The 23,420-nt window shown below is 44.5% G+C and overlaps 1 long non-coding RNA gene across 2 annotated transcripts; it reads right to left on the bottom strand.

Annotated features, from left to right (window-relative positions):
• Positions 1-3,622: 3,622 nt before the first annotated feature.
• On the bottom strand, positions 3,623-18,898 carry LOC102164001 (uncharacterized). Of its 2 annotated transcripts, XR_014828861.1 has the most exons (4): positions 18,556-18,898; positions 13,208-13,329; positions 9,690-11,494; positions 3,623-7,670 (listed from the first exon to the last, which is right to left on the bottom strand). It is a non-coding gene; the product is annotated as an uncharacterized LOC102164001 (long non-coding RNA). The 2 variants fall into 2 exon arrangements; XR_014828862.1 differs by lacking the exon at positions 9,690-11,494 and having other exon boundaries at positions 18,556-18,871.
• Positions 18,899-23,420: the final 4,522 nt, after the last annotated feature.

The following is a 23,420-nucleotide window of genomic DNA, read 5'->3' as shown; positions in this document are numbered from 1 at the left end:
AACGCCCTGCAGGTCCTGCTCTAACAGATTCTAGAAGGGGATAGATATATTTACGCTCTTCCTGGTTTTTCTAGGTGGTTGCTTATTTGGCAAAAACAGATACGACTGGGCATGTGATTCAGAAATTCTGCTTTAAAAAACACCTTTGAGGGTGGCAAGCAAGTAACTCTTTCGTTTGCAAGTTGTTATATCCCAGATCAGATATGATTTCCAGGGTGAACTCCTCTAGGGAGGAGAGGCGGTGATCTGCTGGGTGAGGCCCGGGGGAGGAGCAGATGGAAGAACCTACTGGAACAACACAAAAGCTGTCTTAAAAAAAAACAAACCCCAAAATTTAGGGTAGCAATTATCTCCGTTTAGTTAAATCTGGGATAAAATTAGTACCACCGTCTTTAAGCACATTATTCCAGTGCGAATATGGCCAGGGGAAGGCTGACTTAGAGAAAAGTGTGTTATTATTTTATCTGGGCCTCTATTATTTAATACATAAATCTGTGAGATGGTGGCAAATGGGGGTGATTTCCAAGACTTGGCTCTTATAATATTTCTTTTTAATAACGACTTATAAAGACCTTTGTTAAACAGAAATGACTTATCAAGTCCTCTGTTTAGCAGTTAATGGCAAATAAAAATAATTTATTTTTAGTCTCCCAGGCTGTTTGTCCTGAACCTCTAGTTAAATGCTTATTGCTAGTTTAAATTAATCATGGCAGCAGAAAATTCTTGGCTATGTGTTTTATGAAAGAGGAAGTGATGCTTTAGATATATCGTCCAAGAACTCCAAGCAAAATCTGGTGATTTTAATATCTGTGCTAGGAGGAGCCATGGCTATTTAAAATAGCATCAGGTCCCAGATTTGCAAAGCTGCTTTTGGCGAAGTCAATGGTTTACCGACTCGCTCTTTCAGAGGTCCCTGGTGACCTCTGGACCATGTATATCTTTGGCTGTGCCTTTGGCATGAGAAATTCCTGGATTAGGCATTGAACCTGCATCATAGCATCAACCCAAGCCAGAGCAGTGACATGCCGGATCCTTAACCCACTGAGCATCTGGGGAACTCCTAGTTTGTTATATGAGAAGGTGATTTTTCAATGTTGTTTAAGAGAAGGTGATTTTTTTTTTTTAAGGGCTGCAGGTGTGGACTATGGAAGTTCCCAGTCTGGGGGGCAAATCAGAGCTACAGCTGCTAGCCTACGTCACAGCCAAAGCAACGCCAGATCTGAGCCGCGTCTGTGACCTACCCCACAGCTCACGGCAACGCTGGATCCTTAACCCACTGGGTGAGGCCAGGAATCGAACCTGCGTCCTCCTGGATACAAGTCAGGTTTGTTTCAGCTGAGCCACAATGGGAACTCCCAAGGGAAGGTGATTTTTCAATGCTGCCTCATACGGATCGGAGGTGCCTGGCACTGGTGCTGTGGGGCCTGTACCTTAAATAATAGCTGTTTTGACGACCATCATGCAGCTTCCTAGAAAACTTTCTCACCTCTTGCCCATGTCCTCAAAACATGGCTGTGATGAGCCACTAAAGTTGGGGAGCGCGGCTACTCTCAAGTCGGGAGAACTGGGTGACGCAAGTGCTTTGGGGAGAAAAAAGACAGAACGGTCAAACCCTGCCTCTCGGAGAGTGTGAAATAAAAAACAGCCTTGCCTATGAAAGTCCAATTTTTTGGTTGGATGGAGTGTCCACTTTCTTGCTTCTTTGCACGTGCAGATTCTTGAATCTGGAGGGCTTTCCAGGCACAACTGCATCTGGTGGCCAGGACCCACGATGCAATTCTGGAGAATTCATATTCACCGTCTCTCTGTCTCCATGTACTCGTGTGTACACATCACCCGCTCTGTAAGGATTAACGTTACACACACACACACACACACACACGTGTAAACACAATGGGTGTGAAGCCTGATTCCCGTTCTCTCTATTGGCAACAAGGACAGCGAACATCAGACCTGCACATATTTTTGTTTTCATTGAAATATTCCGATAAAAGATTTAATAAAAAATAAATTCGAAATTTCAGCTCTGCATAGACAATTGTGATTTAAAATTCTGAACACCTAAAAATAAATAAATAAATAAATAAAATAAAATTCTGCTGTTAACTAAAACTTTGCCTTTTCATTTGAATGAAAATCTTGGCTATTTTAGAAGAAATATATACTTTGAGAACTCACAAAAATAATTTAAATGTTATATCTTCATTCTATTTGTAGTTTTGAAGAAAATGGTTCAAATTTTGTCCATTTGGAATTCAATTAGATTTTACTTTTTAATCCTTTAAATCATTCGTGTCAACAGAATGCCAGTTACGTGGAAAAACTAGTATGGTGACTTTTGCTGAAATGAAAGCGAGAAAACAATTGTACTTGATAAATAGAACATCTTAATTATGCACGTATTTGTTGTATGAATCACCCCAATATCGCTGGCTCAGCGACAGAACATTGACACAACATAGTAATGGTTAAAATTGGTCTTCGATATTTTGCCAATTTCCAGTCACCTTAGCACCATAGCTTTATGCAAAATCTTTTGCTTTTGTTTTTTGTTATGACAGTATGTTTGTCAGGTTAAAAGAGTAGATTTCTTTCTTTCTTTCTTTTTTCCTGTCTTTTTAGAACCCCACCTGTGGCACACAGAGGTTCCCAGGCTAGGGGGCGAATGGGAGCTACAGCTGCCGGCCTACACCACAGCCACAGCAATGCCAGATTCTTAACTCACTGAGCAAGGCCACATCCTCATGGATGCTAGTTGGGTTACCTACTGAGCTGCAGTGGGAACTCTGATCATATTTACCTGCTTCATAACTTGTGGGTATTTACAGGTGGGCTACATGAGCCTCTACAGGTAAAGCTGTGTTTCTGGCCTTGTCAATGCCTGGTGGAATCCATCCTTTCCATTGACCCCTCTGCCTCTGGTGTCGAGTTTCTAAGTCATCATTTAACTTTGATGTAACATAAATCCTTCACCAGTATTTTTTTTTCTATTATTTTTATGGCTCTGGATATATTTTGGATATATTTTTCAGGCTATAAATCCTTCATCCATCTGGAACTCTTTTTGGCTTAAAATGAGAAGTAAGGATGTAATTGTATCTCCCCAATTCTTAGCCAATTGCGCATATGTGATTTTGATGAAAATTCTTTCATTTCCTTACTAATTTGCAATTTTACTTTTATCACCTTACGTTTATTTATACCATGTTTTTGTCCCCTCTGTTTTGTTTAATTGTTTAGGCCAGCATTGCATTTTTTTTTTTTTTTTTTTTTTTTTTTTTGCTTTTTAGGGCCTCACTGATGGCATATGGAGGTTCCCAGGGTTGAATTCGAGCTACAGCTGCCAGCCTACACCACAGCCACAGCAATGCAGGATCTGAGCTTCCTCTGCGACCTACACCACAGCTCACAGCAACACCGGATCCTTAACCCACTGAGTGAGGCCAGGGATCGAACCTGAGTCCTCATGATGCCAGTTGGGTTTGTTAACCACTGAGCCAGGACGGGAACTCTCATTGTACTGTTTTAACTCTTTTTTTTTTTTTTTGGCATTATTATTTTGCTTTATAATATTCTTTAGGGTATGTCTCACCCCACTATCTTTATTTTTCAAAACTGTGTTAGATTGTTTCAAGAGTTTATTTCCCAGCTGAACTTTACAATATTTGGCATGTGTAATACAATTTTCTTCTTTGTTAAAACAAGAACAAAATATTTATGAAATATGGGGGAAGAAAGAGAAAGAAAATGAATCCCATAACTCTTAGAGCCTTACTTAAAAAAAAAAATCTTCTTTCAGACTTTGGAGACGCTGCCAGCACATTTTGCACATCAACAAGCTCCCTTCTGCTTTTCTGGATAAGGGACACCTACTGGGGCATGCTGGGAATCTGTGTTGGGGCCAGGACCTTTGTTCAGCGAGGGTCCCTGTCGGGTGGGTGAGGCTGGCTTTGTTCAGGGGCAAGACATCCAGGGTGGGGGCAGGGGAAGTGCGCTGACAGCCCTAGCAGGGCAGAGAGAGAGTCTGGGAGGATCCCAAAAGGAGGAAGGAGCCGTGTTTCTAGGAGTCTGTCTAGCTATGCCTGGGGCACAGAGCAAAGGGGCCCGGGGAGAAGAAGAGGGAGGGATCTAACCAGAGGGTCAAGATGGGTCACCATTCAGGGAGGGATTTAGGAAGTTAGCCCAGAAGGACCACAGACTGGCGGTGGAGGCTCAGCCTGGTCTGTGGGCAGACGCAGGGGAAGGGGCACTGTGACGGACGGTGTGCAGGGCAGCTGGGGGCCTGCAGTTTACCAGGTCTGCAGACCCGAGGATCTTTACCGGGATTGAGCCCCCTTCAAGAGCTGAGATGTCATCCAGCAGCCCATCACCGCACTCCAGGGTTCTTTTTTCTCTTCCAGGCACTGGAGATTGTAAAGACATATTTCTGTGTATTGAAGCATTCCAGTCCTACTGGAAACGTACCACTTTCAAGGCAGGCTGATCACAGGCTCTCCTCAGCTTCCTTCCACAAAAACCAAGCGAGAAATTCAGCAACATCCTGCCCATGCCTCATAGGGACGGTCTCTTCCCGGTGGACCTGCTGTCATAGGGCACAGAGTGTGTGCAATTATCTCAGCCTCCAGTGAGCAAAGACATGAGGGTATAGGTTGTAGAAAAGGCTCCTCTTCAAACAGAGCTGGCTACATAATTTTCAGGGTCCAGGACTGAAACCAATTCAAGACTTAAGAGTAGAGCATTAAACCTGGCACTGGCTGCTGAGCGTGGGGGCCGTGAAGTGGCTCCCTCTCCAAAAGGGCCTTGATGACGTATGATGTCCAAAACAACATATTCCAAGCAGCAAGTGTTTAATCTGTGCAAGGAGAATCACAATGGTCCTAGGAGACATTTTTTGGCTTGAGAGTCTCAAGGTAAACAAGCTGAAAATACTTAGAGAATTGGCATTGAAGGTGATGGAAGATCCATTAAGGGAAATTGGGGAGCAGAAAGGAGAAAAAAGTGCCAAGCACAACAGGCATTTGTGGGGTGCACACCATGGCAGCCACATTGTCCAAGCATGACGTGAGAAGAAATCACGTTGTGGGTGGTGACAAAGTTGGTGAAACCAACGGGAAAATTACGGACAGGACCAAAGGCAAAGACAGCATCCGCCTCAAAGCATGACATAAACAAAAGAAAGGGAGCAAGAGAAATGAAGTCTGAAATAATAAAAGATTCAAATGTTTGGATATAATAAAATCAGACTTTAAGAAACAAAAGTGATGTGATAATGGCAAGACTGAATAATGAAAACGGGTAAAGAAAAGTAAACAGGGAAAGGAAAAACTATAAAATATGTCAGAATGATTGTATGAGTTTGCTGCTGTAACAAAATCCACATCCTGGGACTTAAGAGAAATTTACTGTCTCTCAGTTCTGGAGGCTGGAAGTCCAAGATCAAGGTGTCAGCAGGAAGGTTTCTCCTGAGGGGCTGTGAGGGAGACTCTGTCCCAGGTGCCGGCAATTTTTGGTATTCTTTGGCTTCTAGAAACATCATCCTGATCTCAGCCTTCCCGTACACATGGCCTTCTCCCTGTGTGTATCTCTGTGTCAAAATTTCCCCTTGTTAGAGCGACACCTGTCATTTTGAGTTAAGGCTGACCCTGCTACGGGCTGACCTCATCTTAACTAATTCCATCCAGAATGACCCCATTTGCAAATACTATCCCATTTTGACATACTGGGGTTTAGAACTTCAACATAAGAATTTGGGGATGTGGGGACATAATTCAATCTGTGACAATGATAAACAAGATAAAGATAAAAGCAGGACAGTAAAGAGATAATTTAAAAGGCAAACAGTAAGAAAGCTATATTTCATACATGTAGGCTATACTACAGCAGGCAAATATAAGACTTTCAAAATTAAGATTTTTTTTTTAATTTTTAGGGCTGCACCAGAGGCATAGGAAAGTTCCCAAGCTAAGGGTTGAATCAAAGCTGCAGCTGCGGGCCTACACCACAGCCATAGCAACACCAGATCTGAGCCACCTCTGCAACCTACACCACAGCTCATGGCAATGCTGGATCCTTAACCCACTGAGTGAGGCCAGGGATAGAACCCACGTCCTCATGGATACTAGTCAGGTTTATTACTGCTGAGCCATGAGGGGAACTCCAAAATTAGGATATCTTTCACATGAACAAAACCATAAATGAAAACCAAACCTTTCTGCAAGACAAAAAACAGAACAAAGCAAATACAGTAATGGGCCCCTCTAGCTCCCTAAAGCAGCTCCTTCTGGCTGAGAGCCCTGCCGGTGTTCCCCAGGGCAGAGAGCCCAGAGGTAGCTGTGGACCTGAGCTGAAATACAGAATGTCTTCAGGCCAGAGACAGCATCTGACCCCCACCCTTTCGCACAGGGCAAACGAGAAAATTCTTGCTGAAACTATGGTTTTCTTCTTTCTAACTTGGTTACTGTGTGTGCGTGTTTGTGTGTGTGTTTGTGTGTGTGTGTGTGTGTGTGTGCATGTGTGTATTCATAGCCTGGAGCATAGAGAAAACAGGGTTTTGAAAGAAAGCCTGTGTCTGTTGGGAAGAGAACCTGCAGTTTCTGCTAGAACACAAGGGAGAAGAGAAGATAGGCGGCACGCTGGCCAGGCTGCAGAGCAAGCCTTTCCAGGGGCTCAGTTGGAGGAGGCAGGCATCTGCAGAGGCGCTTGCTGGTTGCAGAGCGAGATGAAGAACGACAGAGAAAGGGCAAGCCCATTAAAGAAACCTGGCTTCTCCGTGTTGTCTGTTTCCCTTTGGCATTTTGGAGACACTGAAGACAAGATCCCTTCTGGCATCCTTGGACTTGACCTCATGCGCCAGGCGAGGTGCTGCTTTCATACCGATTGCAATTTGCTGGGTACTATGTACTGAGCTCTGTCAAGCGTAGGGGATGGGACAAGGGCAAGTGACGAACTTGACCCACTCTCTGGGAAGGTCTTTTCTGGAGCATAGGCTGAGCCTCCTGGGTGCATCGTGGAGAAAAGCTGAGCCTGTACTCCAGCCTGTCCTTGTGTCATCTGGAAGTGACAAGCCTTCCCATCCTCATTTCCCCTCACTTTTCATACAGAGACAATGAACAAAACTATAATGTTATTACGCCATCACTCATTGAAATAATAAATACTAGCTCCTCAGCAGGCTTCTTGTCAATGTGCTGCAGACGGTCAAGGTGAAACATTAGGCGTCGTTATCTGGAGAAGCTAAAGAGAAGACATGACAGGCACAGCTTGTTTATAGCAGTTCTGCCCCAGCAGTGGCCAGACACCCTCGCCCATCCTGAGTCTGCCTGGTGCCAGGGTCAGCTCAGCCCTTCCCAATTGAGTCTTTTCTCCTCTGACAGCTCTCGTGGTTCCACCTGAGTTGTTTCAACTCGGGAACCTCCAAACATTCCGTCCAGGTTAATGATTATGCCTCTCACGATCTCCAACTTTCCAACATCCGTGCTGGGTGGTCCATTGTGGCGCAAGGACCCAGGTGGTGTAGGATACAGGATCTGGGAGTCTGGGTCACTGGGGATCTGGTGGCTCGAGACCCAGACCTCCTGGTGACTTGGAAAGAAGACAGTGGTCTGTGCTTGTCTTCAAGCTCAGTAGACTCCTCCACCTTCCACAGCCTCGATCCCAGGCTCTTCTGGGTCCTTTCAGGAGGAGGGATAAGAAACACTCAGGGAGGCAGAATGAGCCACAGCAAAGAGAGGGTAAGAAATTCACTATCAAACAGATGGACTAGAATATATTTGAATGAATAATGAGGAAAATACATCTATTTTTGTCCCATAAGCGTATTTGAAATTCAAGGTGAATGATGTCATACATATTTACAGCATCTCTGATAGGTCATAGTAGCCCGTTCCATTAGGAAAGATGCGTGCTGTCTAACAAGAGATGGTGATTTACAAGGGACCTGGGCGCACGCCTCCCCTCCAATCCCACCCCCCACCCCGCCCACATGGCACGGTGGCCCTGCCTGACTTCTAATCCTTGGCTGTGCCCATCTGTCCACAGGAAGCTGGACTTGTGCTTGCCCCCCTGCGTGGGGTGGCCAGGGGAAAGACCTCAAGTGGTTAAAATTTGGCCACAGACCATCCACCCCGTGGAGAAAACACCCAGAAATGATGACAGGCAGGGGAGGACTGGGGGGCCGATCTGTTGAACGATAAAAATTATTCCTTTCAATTCATCTTTTTTTACCCTTAAAAATCAAACTTGTTTCTGTTATGAGGATGTCAGCCTTTTAAAAAAAGTGGCTTCTTGTGGCAGCCGCTGAACGAAATGTTATTTTATTTTGAGTACACTTGTCCTGGTTGGACAATATATAAGAACTAAAGTAATTTTTTCCTTCAATGAATTCATTCAATTTTCTGCAATACCCCAATGTTTCCAACTCAGAGATGATGTCCAAAGATACCTGATGATTCCCGTCTTATTGCACCCTGGAGATGAGAAGAGGATATTCAGAAAATAAGGATATTTAGCATAACATTTCCTCAGCAGATAACTTCATAGGCTGTACGCACATCCTTCTGCATGGATCACAGAGTCGAAATTCAAGAACACCAACCCCTCAGCTAAAACGCTGTACCTATCATTATCATTATCATTATTATTGCTTTTTAGGGCCACATTTGTGGCATATGGAGGTTCTCAGGCGAGGGGTCGAACTGGAGCTGCAGCTGCCAGCCTATGCCATAGCCACAGCATCACCAGATCCGAGCCACATCTGCAACCTGCACCACAGCTCATGGCAACACTGGATCCTTATCCCACCGAGTGAGGCCAGGGATCAAACCCGTGTCCTCATGGATGCTAGTCAGATTCCTTAACCGCTGAGCCATGATGGGGAACTCCTCTCCCTAGCATTATTATTACAAAGCTCAGTGTCGGCAGCCTCCATTTTTGTGTAATTTTTATTGTGTTTTAAAACCACTAGTAATGAATCTCTTTGGAATACAATAGCTGTATGCCTCTCTTTTCAATGGAATACGGAGGCACTATCATAGAATGACAGTGATGGTTCCTTTTTTTTTTTTTTTTCTCATTTGGCTGCCCCCACAGCATGCAGACATTCCTGGGCCAGGGATCAAACACATGCCACCGCAGTGACAACGTTGGATCCTTAACCTGCTAGGCCACTGGGGAACTCCAGTAGTGGTGTCTCTTACATGAAGCTGGCAAACCATCCGTCTTCCACCAAGGGGTCAGTTCTATGGTTGAAAGTGACTGGCTGCTGGTGACCAAGATAAGGATGTTTGGGAGGCTCTATTGTGACTCAGCGGTAACAAGCCCGTCTAGTATCCATGACGATGCAGGTTTGATCTGTGGCCTCCCTCAGTGGGTTAAGGATCCGGTGTTGCCATGAGCTGTGGTGTAGGTCGCAGACGACACTTGGATCTGGTGTTGCTGTGGCTGTGGTGTCGGCAGGCAGCTGCAGCTTTGATTTGATCCTTAGCCTGGGAACTTCCATATGCTGCAAGAGTGGCCTGAAAAAGACAAAAAAATTTAAAAAATATATAGATGTTTGTGTTGACTCCTTGGATGCTCTGTTTGCCCCACGTCCATGCTGTGATGCCCAGGGAGATTTCTCTACTCCCCTCAACGTCTATTCCACCACCACCAGGCATGGACCACTTTTGCAACTCCTGGACCACATAACTTACTCAGCTCAGTTCATTCTCTGGAACAGTCCCCTGGGTGTTGCTGGGAGACAGAAATCAAAATACCCTTCCCCGGTCATTGCCGCCTCTTTTCCGTGCCGCCCCTGGGGCCATTATCTCTCCTTTGCTTCTCTCTCTTGCTGTTGGGGCTCCTGAGAAGACCGGGAATGATCCTGCTGTGAGGCCAACCAGAGAACGTCCCAGCCACCCATCGTCACATCTACGACATTGTGAAGGGTTTTCAGAGTCACAGGGATAAGAAACAGTTTGAAACCTTTGACAGAAGGTCACCTCCTTGACCTGCGAATTCTTAAGAACTTTTAGTTCTAAAAGAATCAGAGATGTTTCTAAGCCAAAGAAATTCTGGTTCAAATAATTCGAGGAGAAGCTGTACGGTACGGGGTTAAGGTCATGGGCTCTGGAGAGTCCAGATGAGCCAAGGTCAAGGTCTCCCCGCAGGGGGACCTCTAGCAGGTCACACCTTCATGCCAAAGCTGTTTTCATCTTAGAAACAGAGAGAGTGATGCCAGATAGTGCATGCTGGCTGGTGTGAGGATGAAATGAGATGGTTCATCAGACACACAGCAAGCGTCGATCCATCCATGGTCTGGGGGAGGTGGGCTACAGGGAGGTCAACCCAGCAAGACCCATCCCCTCGCCCCCAAACTAGAAGGTCTCCTTATCAGATGGGACCTGTGGACCGGTGGTTCCTTCAGGGCTCAGTGGGCAAAGCTGACATTTGCCCATCACCACGAAGAAGCATTTACAGCTGAATTATATGCCTCCCCACTTCAGCACCTGGTATCTCAGAATGGACTGTATTTAGAGATAAGGCCTTTAAGAACATGATTAAGCTAAAATGAGGCCATCAGGGTGGGCCCTAATCTGATCCGAAGGATGTCCTCATAAGAAGGGGAGATTAGGACAAAAAGAGACGCCAGGAATGCGGGCACGTGAGGGCACAGCAAGAAATCACTGCCCGCAAGCCAGGGAGAGGGGTCTCAGTAGACAGCAGCTATGAGCACATCTTGATCTTGAACTGCAGGTCCTCAGGACTGTAAGGAAAGAGATGCCTGCTTTTTAAGCCACTTGGTGTCTGGTATTTTTTCACAGCAGCCTGAGCTTCCTAGGACAGATGCCATCTCTACCTTGACAGAAGCTCTTCCTGGTGAAGGTGGCTCCTCCACTCTTGTGGATGAACAGGTGTGGATGAACCAACCTCTCCAGAAGGACGTGCTGGAGGCACTGCAAACTCAGCCCAGCAGGCTTCCTCCAATGACCTCTTCTTCCCTGCTCTTTGCCTCAGTTCAGAGCCCACTTCAGCCACCTTGGCCCCAAACGTCAGTGGTTCTCCACCCCAGCAGTTTGGTGGACTCACCCACGGAGCTTCTGGCAGAAATAGCCAGGTCCTTGCATCACTGTTTAATAAGCAAGATGCGCCCCAGACGCCTCAGGCGCGCTGCCGTGACCCTGTCCATTGTCCTGACTTCCTCTCCCTCTTCTAGTTGGTAGACCTCTCACCTGACCTTGGCCTCTGTCGCTCCTCTCCAAGCTCTTAGCCTCTGTTCTAGATCACATCACTGCAGTGACTTCCAGATGTGCGGGCTTGTGTCTGGTCCCTGCATCTCCGGGCTGTCCTCCAGAGGATCCAGCTAGCATCCCCAGGCTCGTGCCCCACTCTGTCTTCTTTCAACGTTTGTTGGCTCCTTCTTCAGTTTAGGATGAGTCTTACACTTCCGACAGTCCAGATTGGGCTCTACTTTTTATTTCCACCCTTGCTGCTGGCTCATCTCTGCCGTGGACCCTTCCTGTGGTGACATGTTGCTGTTAGGGCATCATGGGGAGCCCCTGGACCTTTCTACCTGCGCTCTCAGTTTCCCACCGCCCCCTTGCAAGCTCTCCTTCTCGGGAGCCTTCCACATCTCCTCACTTTGGGTCCCCACATCTCTTTTCATGTGTCACATGTACATACACATACACACATATATACAAAATGTATATGTCACACACACATACATACATATAAAAGCATATACATGCATGTGTATATTGTGTATAGTCTACATTCATATATGCAACCTGTGAGCCACACAGGCAAATGTGCTTTTTTTTTTTTTTTTAATCTTTTTGCCTTTTCTAGAACCGCTCCCGCGGCATATGGAGGTTCCCAGGCTAGGGGTCGAATTGGAGCTGGAGCCGCTGCCTACACCAGAGCCACAGCAACTAGGGATCCCAGCTGCGTCTTCGACCTACACCACAGATCATGGCAATGCCGGATCTTCAACCCACTGAGTAAGGCCAGGGATAGAACCCACAACCCCATGGTTCTTGGATTCGTTAACCACTGAGCCACAATGGGAACTCTGATAGGTAAATGTTTTGTTTACCTTTTCAGTCTTTGTAAAATGTATCTACATGGGATATATAAACAAATATTAACTATTTTTCAAGTGAAATGTACAAAAATAGAAAATAATATTTAAAGTAATTATGTAATTTCACATAAATATAGAAATAGGCTATGCAGACACCTTAGTATATAAGTATATTGATATATAGATAAATATTTATAAATATATTTTTTTCCAAGTGAAAATTCCAATCAATCAGGAGGGGAGGGATTTGAAATGCTATCTCTAAATGAAACCAGATTTTCACATATACGTGTGTCTATTTCTGAATTCTCTATTTTGTTCTATTAATACATGTCCTTTCTTATGCCAATTTCACACTATTTTAATTATAGCCTTGTAATGTGTTTTGATACGTGGTAGGATAATTTCTTTTTCATTCTTTTAAAAAATGTCATTGCTACTCTTTTTTTTTTTTTGCATTTTCTTGGGCTGCGCCCGCAGCACATGGAGGTTCCCAGGCTAGGGGTCTAATTGGAACAGTAGCCACTGGCCTACACCAGAGCCACAGCAACGCAAGATCAGAGCCATGTCTGCGACCTACACCACAGCTCACAGCAACACCAGATCCTTAACCCACTGAGCAAGGCCAGGGATTGAACCTGCAACCTCATGGTTCCTAGCCAGATTTGTTAACCACTGAGCCACGACAGGAACTCCCTGTCATTGCTATTCTTGCATGTTTTCTTTTCTTTATGAATTTGAGAATCAAGCTCCAATAAATTCCTGAAGGAATTTCAACAGGAACGACACTGAATTTACAGATTAATTGGGGTGAAAAATTGATGTCATTATGATAAAAATTCCTCTCCAGGAATATTCTGTTTATCTATTTGCATCTTTAGGTTTGTCAATTAGATGTTACAGATTTTTTTTTAAATATAGGTACAGTGCGTTCCTTGGAAGGTTTAGTTTAATGTGTTGGCTGCTTCTGGCTGTAAATGGGATACTCAAAAAATACTTTTATAGTGGAAAGTTCCAAAAGCACACACACCTTGAGAGAACAGAGAACTTTTCTGAACCCAAACCCAAACTTCAACAATGATTAACTGCTGAGTAGTCTTACTTCCTCTCTCCCCCACGCAAATCCCTTTCTGCTGGCACAGTTACCTGAAGCAAATCCTGGATTTCACATTATTCCCATCGTTGGCTCTCTCGGGTTTACTTGTAGTTAGTTTTAACACCGTGGAATTAATTTACTTTGCTTTTTAGGTGGTGACGCTCTTCACTTTCTCTAACATGAAACAGAATATAAGGTAGGTCATTAGTACTTGGTTGGTTCAGAAATAAAGGTGTTCCTAAGGTCCACGATTACATCTCTCACTTGCTGTGGGACCTGTGGAGGTCATCTGAGCCCGCTAGGGTCACGGGACACGGGACAGGCAGAGCTTCCCAGCACACAGCAGCTTTGAACTCGCTCTCTGGGTTGTAGCAACGCCAGCCTCCTCGGCTGTTTGACATTCCACAGACGAAGCACTCGGGAAAAACACCCTCTCACCACCTCGTCCCAGCCCCCGGGGCTCCGTCCTGAGAGGTGAGCGCCTTGGGTTCCTTCGCGAGGAGCAGCCGCAGCCGCAGCCGCAAAAGTGGGGTGAGGTTCACCTGAGCCCAGAACTGAGCATCGCCTGGCTAATCACTTCTGTAGAGTTGCTCCTGCTCAGAACCTGAATCCATTATTCAGCCTTAAACCAGGAATAACATATGCAAATGCAGCATATGCAGAAGTGCACACACAGCACACATCAGACCTCAGTTTTGGCAGCGGCGAGGCCCACCGGAATTTCAGAGAGAGAGAGAGAGAACGAGGCTTCATTTCCTTTGCCTGCAAATCTATAGAAAGAGATGCAAGCCTCAGCCACGGGCAGGCGTTTCTGGCCAAGGGCACCGGCCAATTGTTTGCCTTTAGACCTGACCTTCAGAGATGCCCTCCTTGGCACCCAGCGGCATGAGAACACAAGACCTGCCTCCCTGGAGGCCTCGGGTCACCCCACCCTTGGTCCCCACCAACCACCCGCAAAGAGGTAAACTGTATCCTTTGTTGTCTATTTCAAATGCAAGGATGTGCCCTTCTCAACCCCATTCTCCTGCAAAGCGATCCATTTGGGGCCTCACCATGTATTAATATAAACCCTCTTTGAAATCTTTGGTCTGACATTTTGGCCTCAACCAGGTCATTGGCTGAGGGGGTGCTGTCCACTCGCCTTGTCCACCAGAATACTCCCTGGAGAGTCCTTTGTTTGGAAAGCTGCCCCTCGTGACATCTCTGAGGACATCCTCGGTGCTGGTGTGCCCTCTAGGTCATCTTCGGCTCCAGTGGGGTTTTCTTTGGATCTTGCCTCCAAAAGGGAAACCAGCTTGGTCGTCTGCCCAGGCAGGAGTGATTTACTGTTATTTAAAAAGTAGCCGTGCTCTAATGAAAAGGGGGTGGAATCTCATATCCTAAAATATGGCTTCAGAACTGAATATGGGGGCCACCCTGGGAGAGTCCTTTTATATCCTGGGGCTCAGTGGTTGCCCCTGTGAAATGGGAGGGCAACGACACCTCTGAGCGTTGCTTAGAATCAGGATGATGGACGTGGTAAGTATTCGGGAGATGCGTCGTTTATACAAATATCCCTGGAACTGTAGTCCGCTGAGTCGTCTGTATTTTCTGGGACGCAGAGTCTATTGGGGACGTGTACTTCGGTCCTACTTGGTAAACTGCTGCCCTCCCAGGCCCCCCTCTCCTCCTCCCCGGGGGCTCCCCACTGCTCTAACTGCCTCACCCCCTTGTGCACCCCTTCCTTCCCATCCCCCTACCAAGCGACCAGAGGGTGAACGCCTGGCACTATTCGTGAGACTCACAATTTTCTGCTTTTGGCTCCAAGCAACACACATTTATTTTCAGCATTAACTAGAGCTTAACCCAGTTTAAAATCTGGAAAATGCAGAAATTAAAATTGGCCACTTTGGGCTAATTCTCTCTCCCGCTCCCTGGAAGTATGAATTACTACTTCTACCTTCTGGGTAAGATGAACTGACTATAATATAGCCTTAATCTGGTTTGTTCCAATGGAATATTTCACGTGGTAGAAGGCAGCTAAATTATGTGTTTTGAAATTCCCTGAAGCTGTGATTCGAGAAACATGTAATTAAGCCCCAGCATTATCAAAGAGTAGAAAATATTTCTCTTTCAACTTTCCTGTGGTTTAAAAACTATTTGGGGTTTTGACTCGGATGACAGCAGTGCAGATAACACATCAAAGCCACAAGGACAACTGTTAGATAGTAAACGAAAGTCAACGAATGTTTTTAGATTGCTTAGATGTTTTTTATTCGTTTCCTAGGGCTAACTAACAAATCATCCAAAACCCTGCGGCTTAAAAACAACAGAAATTTATTCTTTTTAAAATTCTGGAGGTCAGAGTCCAAATCAAGATGTCAGCTTGGCCGTGTTCCATCCGAAGACTCCAGGAAGGAATTCTTCCTGCCTCTTCTGGCTTCTGTTGGCTCCAGGTGTTCCTTAGCCTGTGGTAGCATCCCTCCAACCTCTGTATCTTCACAGCCCACTTTCTTTATGTCTCAGGGACACAAAGGACACCTTCCTTTTCTCTCTCTGTCTCTCTTTTTTGTCTTTTTGCCTTTTCTAGAACTGTTCTCATGGCATATGGAGGTTCCCAGGCTAAGGGTCTAATTGGAGCTGTAGCCACTGGCCTATGCCAGAGCCACAGCAACACGGGATCTGAGCCACATCTGCAACCTACACCACAGCTCATGGCAACGCCAGATCTTTAACCCACTGAGCAAGGCCAGGGATCAAACCCTCAACCTCATGGTTCCTAGTCAGATTCATTAACCACTGAGCCGTGATGGGAACTCCCCTTCCTCTTCTCTTAAAAGGACACCTGTCCTTTGGATTTAAGGGTCATCCTAAATCCAGGACAATCTCATTTTTAGATCCTTAACTTGATTCCATCTGCACAGACTATTTCCCAATAAGGTCCCATTCATAGGTGTTGGGCATTAGTGCTTGGAGATAATTTAATTGACTCTAGATATATATTCAAAAATCTCAGGAAAATATCTAAGGGATTGATAACAGAGATTACCTGTTTGGAGAGAGTGATAGGAAGTGGGGAGAAGGTAACAGGAGAGGAAAAGAGAATTTTGGGACTCTAAATCATTTTCAATTTTATTTTTTTTGCCCCCCCTTTTTTTCTCTTTCAGGGCCACCCCTGTGGCATATGGAGGTTCCCAGGCCAGGGGTTGAATTGGAGCTGCAGCTGCCAGCCTACGCCACAGCAATAGCAACCTCAGGTCTGAGCTGCATCTGCAACCTATACCACAGCTCATGGCAATGCCTGATCCTTAACCCATGAGCAAGGCCAGGGATTGAGCCTGCATCCTCATGGATACTAGTCAGGTTCATAACCACTGAGCCACAACGGGAACTTCTAAATCATTTTTAAATCATTTAAATGTTTGAGCCCAGTAAATACTTATTTTTAATTTTTTGATTTTCTTATGGTTGCACCGTTGACATATGGACGTTCCTGGACCAGGGACTGAATCTTAGGTGCAGCTGTGACCCACACCACAGGCTATGGCAACCCCGGATCCTTTAACTTACTTCCAGACTAGGGATGGAACAAATGCCTCCACAGTGACCCAAGTCGCTGCCCTCAGGTTCTTAACCCACTGTGCAACAGTGGGAACTCCTAGGTTATCTGTTAAGTCTCCACTAATCAAAGTTAATTTAAAACTGATAAAATAGAAGTCATGATGTCAACTAAGACTGTCAATACAGTTAAAGCCTAAAGACAGAACAGCATCAAGATTGTTTAATAAAAGGAAGGTGGTGGTTTTAAAAGGTGATATTCACTTTAAGGTAGCACAAGTGACACAAAAAGTCAGCCCCAAAATGTAGAAAAATAAAATTGTATTGGTCTGATTTTCGTTATGACTCCACCATCATTCATGTGGCCCGCACCTGTGTTTGTACCTGCGCAGTCACTTAATCAGTGTGTATCGAGCAGCTGCCATGAGTCCACCACCACTGTGCCACTTGGTACCAAATGAACAGAATGGACAATAGGCCTGATCCAAGGGAAGTGCTCGTCTCATTGAATTCTTCTTGCAAACCTGAAACTGGTCATTTATTAAAACCCTCATCTTACAGATGAGAATGTAGGCTCATTGAAGTTTCTTGCTCAAGGTCAAATAACTAAAAAGGGGCAGACTTTTTTGAGCCAAGAGCTGGTTGACTTCAGAAACCCATCCTCTTAAATCATCATGCTTTACTGCATGAGAGGTCAGATCACAAGTATAAAGTTAGTTTTAGAATATGGAATTATATTGATGGAAATCTATTGGATTTTCAGAGAAATATATTAATTCTTTGTCAAAGCTTAAAATACATTAAAAAACTAAAAGTTACAGACTGAAGAATGGAAAAAACTCTTAATCCTGTAGTCTGGAGAGAAATAGCTTGTAACTTTATGGCCTTTGTTCTATTCATTTAAATAAGTAAATAAATATTCATACTTTCAGGACATAATTGGCAATGTTGAGGTAAGCATATGCATTTTTATTCTGCTTTTTCAACTGTATTAGGATACTCTTGATATGTATGCGGCTAAATATTATTTTACAAACATACTCTTTAGTGCCTGAAAAAAAAACCATCCAAATGATGAAATCTATTTAGCAAAACGTACATTGTTGGACATTTAGTTTTTTGTAATTTTTTTGCTATTATAAATAACTCAGGATGACTTATAAATATATGTATATGCATATATTTATGTCGATTGGATACTTGAGAACCACTGTTATTTCATCTCCATTGGCCTAAGAAGATAATTTTTATTTATTTCTTCATTTATTTATTTTAGGGCTGCACCCACGGCATGTGGAATTTCCCAGGCTAAGGGTCGAATTGGAGCTGCGGCTGCCAGCCTACACCACAGCCACAGCAACATGGGATCAAGTCACATCTGCCACCTACATCACAGCTCACAGTAACACCGGATCCTTAACCCACAGAGCTAGGCCAGGGATTGAACCTGCATCCTCATGGATACTAGTCATATATGTTTTTGCTGCACCATAATGGGAACTCCGGCCTAAGAAGAGAATTAACTATTTGAAAAGGAGCCATCGCACCTAATTTGTTGGGGACACTGACACACTCATTCTCGGGGTTCATTTATAACTTCTGGCTGTCTTTCCCCCCTTTTGTTAAAAAGATACAGAACCAAGAGCAATCAGTTACCTTAATTTTTTTTCAGGCTCTTTGCTGCAAGGAATATAGAATTAGTCAAATTATGCTGAGGAATGAGAGATGTGTTACAAGGATAAAAGGGTAATAACTAAAATTTCAGCCACACATTCAGACCTTATCTGAAAGGCAGAAATGGTGGAGAGGTCAGAACACACAGAGATGGAAACAGAAGGTTATCAGAAGCTAAAGAAAATACCTCAGGCCCAGAACAGTCTACATGATGCTGCCATAAAGATATTGTCTTCCTCTGCTTCTTCTCTTGGTGCTTAGTGATGATGCTTCTCTCATTATTATCCTTCTGTTCAAACTCCCAAGAGACAGCTTCTGATTGGCCAAGCTCATTCTCTGATTCTTGTTACCGATGGGCAGGACCAACTTCATGGAGAAAATGTTGCAGAAACTGTGGCAGCAAAAAGAGACAAGTGGCACTCGGAGATGTGGAATATTTATTCAGCAAGGTTTATTCAGCATGGGTATGGCTCAGAGGAGGTGTCCCCAGAATCTGAGCACCATGTCTTTGCTCTGGGTAGCTTTTATACAACACAGACTTCTGGGTCTTGTTTTTCCTGTGCAAGCAGCCCGGCCCTCCCCCTTTGGGAGGAGCAGACAGAGTTCCTGCCTAAGAAGCTGAGCAAGCAAGTTTCCAAAAGCAAAACTGATAAGCAATGCTTGGAGCTCTGGGGTGCAGGGCTGCTAGCAAGGACATAAGGCATGTTGTTGCTACAAGATGACAAGAGAGGTGGTGTGTGGGGAGCAAAGCTGCTGATAGGCATGGAGCTGCCTCCTCAACTGGGATGGGGGGGAGTTGTTTCTCTAGTTAAAACTCTTACTTCACATGGAAGTGTGACCTGCTGGGGGGGGGGGGTGTTGTCCTTGGTTTAATGCTTTGCTATTGGAAATTATTTGCAATTTTATGTTTGAACTTGTATTTTGAGGGTGAAACCCAATGGTTTCAATGGGACAATGGAGCACATGCATGAGCAGAGGAGATACGCTCAATATGTGTCTCCTTCTTCACACATGACCAGTTGTGCTGTTCCATGAGTGCAAAAAATCCCATGGCACTGTGATGCCTGGGTGTTCAGGAGACTGAATGTGACTGAAAGATAAGTGATAATCTTGCTGAATCTGTGCCTGAGCAAGAGGAGGAAGCCTTGGATGACCCCAAGAAGTCCCTAGATCTACTTTCTATTAGATCTAGAGCTTGTGTTACCAGAGTGAGGCCAAAGAAATCAAAACATTGGTGTTTGGAGCAGAGAAATGTTTATTGCAGGCTATGCAAGGAGATGGGTGGCCCGTGCCCCTCAAACTCCAAACTCCCCGAAGGATTTAGCAAAGCATTTTTAAAGGCAAGGTGAGAGACGAGCATGATTGATTGTTGCAACTGTCATGTTGGAATCCTTTGTTCTTGCAGCAGCCACATAGGTCAGATCATAATCAATGTTCCTGTAAACCTACAATAAGAAAATGTTATTTTCTCTTCTGCAACTTTTTATCTCCAGAGGAATGGGAAAGTGTTATACTTTTAAAGGTCAGAGCCTTGAGAATGGGCTCTCCTGTAAATTTCAGGCTATAGGCAACATAATCTTAACTCCAAGCAAAAGTAACAATACAAAAGTTAAAGAGAAACAGAGAAACATGGAGTCAGATTTGTTCTTTCCCATTAACACTTGCTTCAGATGCAGGAAGAAGTCCATGTGAGAAGCACAAATGACCACCAAGTCCTGTCCTACCCTTTCTCACTCATGTTACTTCCCTGTATTAGCCCGTCTACACTGGAAATGACCACCAAGTCCTGTCCTACCCTTTCTCACTCATGTTACTTCCCTGTATTAGCCCGTCTACACTGGAAATGACCACCAAGTCCTGTCCTACCCTTTCTCACTCATGTTACTTCCCTGTATTAGCCCGTCTACACTGGAAATGACCACCAAGTCCTGTCCTACCCTTTCTCACTCATGTTACTTCCCTGTATTAGCCCGTCTACACTGGAAATGATGACACAGAAGGAAAGGACAGGAGAGGGGAGCCTTTTCTTTCCCCTTTCGGTCCTTCCTTACTCATCAGTAAACCAAAAGCAGAGAGTGTTAGTAGAATACAGCATACCAAGAAAGGAAAGAAAAACCATTGAGTTCATGTTTTGCAGTTTCCAAAGTTCTGGTAAGAAATAAATCCATGGGCATGTATGAGCTACAAAATACAAATTGCGGTACTGGCTATTCAGTGTCCGAGCTAGATATCCTATATTTGCATTTCAACAGGAATTGCAGAATATAAAGAGAAATGGTAAACATTAAAAATTTTTTTTTCTATCATGGACTTGGAGAAGAGGCTTGTGGTTGCCTGATGGGAGGGGGAGGGAGTGGGAGGGATCGGGAGCTTGGGCTTACCAGACACAACCTAGAATAGATTTACAAGGAGATCCTGCTGAATAGCATTGAGAACTTTGTCTAGATACTCATGTCGCAACAGAAGAAAGGGTGGGGGAAAAAACTGTAACTGCAATGTATACATGTAAGGATAACCTGACCCCCTTGCTGTACAGTGGGAAAATAAAAAAAAAAGAAAAGAAAAAAAGAAAACACTGAGAATAGGTGAATCTTGGTAAAAAAGAGTTTTTGTCTGTTTTTTATCCAATTCTTGCAAATTTTCTTTAGGGATAATATTATTCCCCTCCCATTCCCTACTCCCACCTCTCCTACATCTCAGAAGTGAGTCCGAAATAATAAAATACGTGATGTGAAAAAAAAAATTTTTTTTTTCTTTACTGAAAATGACTTTAAGTAGCAAATTAAAAACATCATGATAAGTCGAGAGAGACTGTGGAGGAAAGGAAAAAGCTTTATATTTCCCTCCATTTCATAGCACTTGCCCCCTGCTTTTTGAAAAAGGGAATCTGCATATTCCTTTTGCAGGGGGCCCCACAAACTGGCAGCAGCCCCTGTAGGGAGCTGTATCATGGGCTCCCATCAGATTGTGGGCCAAGGGTCATGTGACGCAAATATGGTTGCTTTTGTGGGCAACGTGCCTGGCCAGTTTTCCTTAGAGGGGAGGGCGATTTTTTGATGGGGTAATATTTTGGCAGTCTCCCTCCCCTCTCCTCACCAGTGGGGTACTTGTTACATTGCTATGTTTTAAATAATATCATGCCATCTTTGGGGCATGATTTTTATTTTCAGCCTATAAAACTTAAGAGTGTCATTTTTTTTGTTTCTGAGAAACTATTCAGATGAGTGTTCCCTCCTCTTTTGTTGGCCTGAACTACACCTTCCATGGAGTAGGCTTCACATTTTAGAAAGTAAGCAATTATTTTGAGAAAAGGCACAAATGCAATGGTTAGAAGATGTTTAAGCATTTCAAGTAAAGCTCAACACAATTAATGATTCCAACAACAGAACTTCCATATACTCTCTCTGAAGAAAAATGGATCTTAATGACGTTTTATGATATCGTCTTTTTTTTCTTCATTTTTTTGTCTTTGTTATTTAGATGTACTGATCTGTGGCATTAATTCCTCTTTCATAAGAGCAGATTTTACCTCGAGTACTTCCTGAGCACAGGCCACTGAGGATGCATAAACCTCTTTCGGGCTGTTTTCCTCGAGTCGTGGCATAGAAACATTCCTCTACCTGGCAGTCATGACAATTCACACCTTGGGGTATGTGTGCCTGTGCACTTGCCCTGGCCACCACACCTCCACCTGCCTGCGTACCCTCATACTCCTCCCCCCACCCCACCAACCAGAATTGCCATCAGAAACTGTTGGGTTCCATGTCAAACGCTGATAACAGAGCAGAAAGCCCCCAGTTTGCAGGCAGTGTGGAATTTTTCCTTCGACGGTGTTCCCCTGGAACAGCTCTTCAGAGAGAGTCACCATCCCAGAGGCTATTTTGCTCTCAACAACCCCTATTCTTTCAGGGGGAAAGTGCAAAATTAGACTCTGGTTTTCTCCCCTGGGTTCCACAGAGAGTAAATATTAGCAGTTTTGTTAGGCAAGGGGAGGTTGGGTGACCTCTCTGGAATTCCAAAGTTCGCTTTCCCTGGTTTTCATAACTCGTTCTCAGCTCTTTGAACTGTGCCCAAGCACCAGTTTATGATGTCATAATTGCTCACCGGGGACCAAGGCAGAGATCTGATTTCCTACAGTAAAGTGCAGTGCACCTGGGAAATACATAATAGCTCTACCAAGACGCACATTACATCAGCTATGATTCATAGCTGTGATCTGGTTTTAGGCCAAAATCTGATAACACAAACCAAATACTTCAACTGCTAGAAGGTGCTTAACTGGAAAACATGAGACAATTTTTTTTCCCTTCTGACTTTAGTCTTAACTATATATGTATATACTTCAAATAATCCACATGACTTTCAAAGAATTTTTTTTTTAAAGACGTCAAGGGAATAGGATCTAAAACATATTTATCCTGCCGAACTTGGATGCACTTTAGGGTCATGAGTAAGCTGTGCCAAGCAGCATATGAAATCAGTGAGATAAACTTTGATGCATGTTAGCTGTGTGACCTTAGGCAAATGACTCAAACTATCTGAGCTGAAGTTTCCTTTATCTGAGAAATAAGAATTAGCAATGCCAATATTAAAGGACTATTAGAAGGATTAAACTAAATAATAAAAGCCTCTTGCTTGGTGCCTTGGACACAATGTAGGGTGGCTACATGGTAGTCATTTTCTCCTTTCCATCCGTGGAAAATACTGATGCGGTACACACAGTGGGTTTCTTGCCCTGCTGTGCCAGGCCATCTCAGCCAGGCTAGGTTGGGATTGGTTTCTTCAGGGGCGTGTCTTAATTGACCTGAGCCAATGAGAGTTAGCTGTTCGTCCTCTTGCCATGTGATTGGTTTTCATAAGCTCTGGCCAAAGATGATCGGCACGTGTAAGTCACCTAGCCGACAACTGGCCCAATCAGCGCAAAGCTCAGGGACTGATTTGCTCCCTCCGGGAGGTGAGTAGAGCTGCTAAAGCCCGGGCTGCTGTGGAAGCCGTCTTATGACCTTGAGAGAAGCGGGATAAGGCCGGGAACAGGAAAGGGTGGAACACGGA

Source organism: Sus scrofa, chromosome 15 (genome assembly GCF_054392235.1).
Source record: "Sus scrofa isolate SSC_HxYL_T2T_F1_AM1 chromosome 15, Sscrofa_HxYL_maternal_Yorkshire_Landrace_v2.0, whole genome shotgun sequence".
NCBI lineage: Eukaryota > Metazoa > Chordata > Mammalia > Artiodactyla > Suidae > Sus > Sus scrofa.
This window is presented reverse-complemented; position numbering and strand designations above follow the sequence as displayed.